Source organism: Tupaia chinensis, unplaced genomic scaffold, assembly GCF_000334495.1.
Source record: "Tupaia chinensis unplaced genomic scaffold, TupChi_1.0 Scaffold000542_1, whole genome shotgun sequence".
Lineage (NCBI taxonomy): Eukaryota > Metazoa > Chordata > Mammalia > Scandentia > Tupaiidae > Tupaia > Tupaia belangeri.
In genome coordinates, this window is record NW_006160055.1 from 1,561,232 (window position 1) to 1,567,267 (window position 6,036).

The window sequence follows — 6,036 nt, forward strand, 5'->3', positions numbered from 1 at the left end:
TACAGCAGAGTTAGTCATCACCTGTCTATAAAAATGAAACTTATTTTACTAACTTAAACCACTGATACCTCAGTTTTGTTAGAGATTTACAGTCAGTCTGTGAGTTGATTCATTAAGGTTTTTTTTTTTTTCCATCATAGGGATATGCTATTGCCCACCCAATATAAGAAAACAAACCCCCAAAGAAAATCAGAGGGGTAGTCGTAAGTAGGAGAGAAACTTACCTTGAAATATTCATCTGTTAAAGCAACAACAACAAAAAAGTTATCTATGTTCTTTAAAAAACATGATGGTGTTGGGTGGCAGAGAGTTGTGAGAAACAAGAAAAGAATTGAAGCTGTAGATGCAAAACATATTTGTATAAAGGATTGACTAGAGACACTGGAAAGGCAGAAACGTACTAGTACCAGGCTTGCTAAGAAATGGGCTGGCAGGACCTGGGACTCGTAATGAAGATGGCAAATGAGTGAACCGCAGACTTGGTTGAATCTGCTGGTATAGACTTTTAAAGCCCACCCCCCTCCAAAAAAAAAAAAAAAACTTAACATGATTTTTAAAAATTAATATTTGGACTAATTTACATCAATTTCTGGATTTGGGGCTTCTTTTCAAAAAGCAGATGAGGCACAAGAAAATTGGCCCTCCCCCAGGGCAAATATCACCAAGGTCACTATCTCTTAGTATGTGCTCCCCAGCTTATTACAACCCCCATTTTACTCGTTTCTGCATTACTTGTAGCTATTTCCATGCCTTTACATAAGATCTACCTGTCCCTGTAGTCAGCGGAATCTGTAGCTTTCAGTTAAAAGACACTGAGAGTATAGAGACAAGACATCAGTGGTTGCCCATTGAGCCATTGTAAAGAAAGGTGACTTTCAAGTACAGTAATGAATTAGTCAACAGTGCTTCAAAAGCACCTAGACTTAGGGCTTTGGACAAGAAACAGTACACATGTTTGTACTTGTGTTCCAGTATATTTAATGTATCATGTAGTGTAGACATTTGTTTAAAAATGAATGAACATTGTGGGTACTGACAAATCAATTTATATGATTATAATAATATGTGGAAGTTTCTTTAGTGTACTCATCATTAGGTATAAGAGGAATCTGGTATAATGCAAGTAACATTGAACTATATTATTCTCCTAATTATAAAAGTAATACAATACAACACAAATATAGTCCACAGATAGGCAGCATTAGCTACACCTGACAGAAATGCAAATCCTCAACCCTATGCTGAACCTACCCAATCAAATGATAGGTCTTAATAAGTGTTTTGGGGTAATTCTGTGTTTTAATAAGTGTTTTAATAAGTGTAATCAGTGTTTTAATACACTTTTGGAGTAGTTCTGTTACACACTAAATTTGAAAGGTATTAAGAGTGAACTGAATCCCATGAAAACATGCACACATGGGCACATTTAACACACACAAGTTCAGTTCCAAGTGCTAGACAACAAAAAATGGTATGAGTTATGTCACTCTTTTTTTTCTCTTCAATTTAGACTCCAGCCTCAATATTGTTGGAGAAAGAAGTACTCTAAAAAGGATACCAGTCAATTTAGTGGGAAAAGGAAAACTTCTTTAGCAAATGGTGCTGGAAAAACTGGGTCTCCACTTGCAGAAAGATAAATCCAAACCCCTATCTGTCACCATTAACAAAAATCAACTCAAAGTTGATCAAAGATCTAAACCTAAGACCTCAAACTATAAAACTACTGGTGGAAAACTCTGGGGAAACTCTGGGAGACATTGGGGTAGGCAAAGACTTCTTAAGCAAGACCCCCAAAGCATAGATAATAATCCCCAAAATAGACAGGTGGGATTACATCAGATTAAGATGTTTCTGCACTGCAAAGGACAATATAATTAAAGTGAATTTACAACCCTCAGAATGGGAGAGAATTTTTGTTAATTGTGCCTCAGAAAAGAGACTGATAACCATAATACACAGAAAACTCAAGCGGCTTATGCAGAAGAAAATGATTAATCCAATTAAAAGATGGAGAAATGAGATGAATAAACAACTCTCTAAGAAAGACATATGAACAGCCAAAAAGCATATGAAAAAATGCTCAACATCCTTCATCATAAGGAAGATGCAGATCAAAACCACAATGAGATACCACCTAACCCCAGTCAGAATGGTGAAGATTGAAAAAAAAAAAAGTTAAGTGCTGAAGGATATGTGGTGAAAGGGGAACACTCCTACATTGTTACATTGTTGGGGGAAATGTAAATGGGCCCAGCCACTGTGGAGAACAAAATGGAAATTCTACAAAGACCTTCAAGTAGAACAATCATATGATCCAGCAATTCCACTCCTGGGTATCTACCCAAAGAACAGGAGATTGCTCAGTTGGAAAATCACTTGGACAACTATATTTACTGCAGCATTATTCATGATTGCTAAGACATGGAACCCATCCAAATGTCCATAAGCAGATGAATGGATTGAAAAAGTGTGGCACATATCTCCATGGAATACTATTTAGCCATAAAAAAACCCAAGAAGGTCCAGTAATTTGATAGAAAGTGGATAAATATGTAAGATTTGTTGCTAAATGAAGAAGTCAGGCTATGAAAGAGAGACATTGCATGTCTCCAATTAACATATACCAACTGTCCCCACTCTATGGTAGAGACTGAAAGTCTGGAGGACATAAAAGCATTAAATATTGTTATGAACACTAGAGACAAAGTGGAAGGAGAGAGTGAGAGGGTAGTAGTGTAGACAAGGAAATCTGGGAAAAAAAATAGAGAAGTAAGACATTTGTGGGACACAGATATAGTGTATTACCTATTGATGAAGATGTGTATAGTATTCTCAACTGGTCTGAATTGAGTTTTACATCATATTTGCTAAAGTCTCTTTAAAATATAAATAATATGTAGAAATTGAATGTATAAATAATATTAATATTAAAGAAAAATAAATAAATAAATATGAATAACAAAAGAACTTAACATTTAGCTTTGGAACATCTGTGGGGCCTAGTTTGGGTAATTTCAGAGTAATTTAAGGAGTATATGAACCTATGAATGGATATTTAAGATGTGGTATATGTATAGATTGGAATTTGATTTAGCCATATAAAGGAATAAAGTTCTAATATATGCAATAACATGGGTAAACCTTTTTAAAGATCTTAATTGGCTTCATTTGCTATTCTAAAATTGGACAGTTCATTCTATAGAATAAAATAAATGGGTAAATCTTACAGACATGTTAAATAAAGGGAACCATCCACAAAAGACAATATATTATTTTTTAATATGAAATGTTCAGAATAGGTAAGAGACATAACATAACCTAGGGCTAGGGTATGCAAGTGAGAAAAAGTGGATGATTACTGCTAATAGGTATGATATTTTTTCTTGGAGAGATAAAAATATTCTAAAATTTATTGTGGTGATTATTCCAAGATTATGAATAATATTTTAAAAATTAAGTTTTAGGGAACCAGCAGTTAGCGTAATGGCTATGTCACTGGATTCCCACATAGTCGACCACGGTTTGCGTCCTGGACCCGGTGGCTTAGAACTCACGTGGGGCGCGTGTGCGTGCGTGTCCAAGATCCTGAGAGGAGAATGGAGGAGAAGGGATTGCAGCGTGATCATCCCCCTGGGGGGTGATTTCTCGCTTTCTGTCTCTATGTCTCTCTCTGTCTGGCAAGGGCATGCGTCCTATAGCAAAAATCTCTCAAAAAATTAAGTTTTGTACGAGTAATTTGTACAGTATGTGAATTATATCTTGATAAAGTTGTTCCTGAAAAAAGAGCAGTTTAAGGACATTTCAAGGCTAAGCTTAACAAAATTTCATTTCATCAAGTGCTTTAAAACCTATCCCTATCTCCACAAGACTTGGCTCTACCATATAAGTTCATTGTAAAAAAACTAAATATAGATACTACTTTTAAATATCTTCACTATAACGATAATTGTAGGATTTAAAAAATTGGGGGATCACAAATTACTAAAGCTAAAAAAAAACTTCAAGTATTATCTAAGCTAGTTGTTTTCAAACATTTTTTCCCCTTAAAGATGAGGAACTTTTGTCAGTGAAAATCTTATGGAAATAAAAATGAATAGTAAATAAATTAGGAGCTGCCTTGGTAGAGCAGAAGGGTGGTTTCAATGCTTCATTCCTCTGGAAGCCTCTGGGAAATGATCCAAGGAGCTAAGTTTCATAGCATTAGACCTAGGCCACTCCCTTCTGTGTACAGATAAGGACACAAGGGCTAAGAGCTGGTGAAACCCAAGAGGACACAGGGAGAACTTCTTGATTCTGATTCCCAGTAAGTCCACTATCCCATATAAATGGCTGTCATTTTCACCACCTGGGGAAAGCTCACCCTCAAGTCCCATGTGTGTCTTCCCAGGTGATCTCAGCTGGTTATTGTGTCAATATTGAAAAGAGGGAATCTGGTTTAGTCAATTTTACCAAACCACTCGTTAATTTAGTAGAAGAATATGATGGAGAGTGTTAAGAAATCTTTTAGATTCGGTTTTGATTTGGGCATTGGGTAAACAAAACTGATTGACCCCTCGATAGTTGCTTCTCTGTAATTTAAGATGAACTCCCAAAGCCTTTGAAGCTAGTTACGTTAAAGTAGAAAATAAGCTCAACTCATGAGTCTGTGGTATCAGATGAAAGAATGGGCATCAAAGTATATAAATATACAGATTCTGTATTTTTTTTTAAGAAGGAAAACTATGTCAATGAGATGAGGAAAATTGGGTTAAAGTAGAGGCAAGGATTAAATACTAGCTATCTGATTTCTAGTACAGCTATTTGTCCTTCCACACCACCTATATCAAACAAAGACCAATTATAGACCAGGATCAATAAGCCATAGATGCTTTATGAGCTATGACAGCTGTCACTGTAGAATATTGTGGGGAAAAGGCCACTTAAGCCTCACCTTCTCTCATCCCTACTCCATCAACCACCCAGAATTTGCTTTTTATTTTCAAAAATTAAAGAATTGACTCTCTAGCCCTTCTCTAATCGCAGAGACCCCATAACAATTTTTCACAAACTAAGCTCAGTAATATTTATGATTTTCAACCTTGTAGACACATGCTTCAAATGTAGAAGATAAAATAAACTAGATGAAAGTAATCAAGAAATTTTTTTTTTTTTGGAGAGGTTTTTGCTATAGGGCACGTGCGCTCACCAGACAGACAGAGAGAGACACAGAGACAGAAAGTGAGATATCACCCCCCGGGGGGATGGCCACGCCACAATCCATTCTCCTCTCGGGATCTTGGGCACGCACACACACGCACCCGGCGTGAGTTTAAGCCACCGGATCTGGGACTCAAACGGTGGTAGACTATGTGGGAGTCCAGCGACATAGCCATTATGCTAACTGCTGGTCCCATCAAGAAGAATTTTTAAAATAATGAAATGTTGATTAAAAGCGAGATGGGCAACTTCTTCTTCATTGATGATTGTAAATGTGGTGTAAATATGACATAGACGTGCTCTTAGGATCTTTGTTATCAAGATGGTTCTTGTGAAAATGCATCCTTCTCAAACAGTACTAATAGCACTTTCTGTGATGATAAAAATATTCTGTAGTCATTAACCTCATGTGGCTAGTGAACATTTGAAATACGGCTAGTTTGTCTGGAGAACTAAATTCTAAACTTTTGTTAAATTTTAATTAATTTGAATTTAGCCAAATATGGCTATTGGCTACCATATTAGACAATACAATTCTAGAATGAAGGACAAGTATATTTAAGTTTAGAACTATAGAAGGCTAATATTACTTATTTGATATTGTTAAAAAGGGAAAAAGTCAGACCAGAAGGTAGTGTAGAGGTTAAGGAGACTGGATCCCACATGGACAGCTGTACCTGGTGGCTTGAAAATCACATTGAGTGCATATGCATGCATACCCCAAATCCAGAAAGAAGAATGGTGAAGAAGGGATTGTGGAATGGCCTTCACCAGGGAGGGGAGGTGGGGTGGGAGATGATTTCTCACTTTTCCTCTTCCTGTTGTTCTATCTCTGGTGAG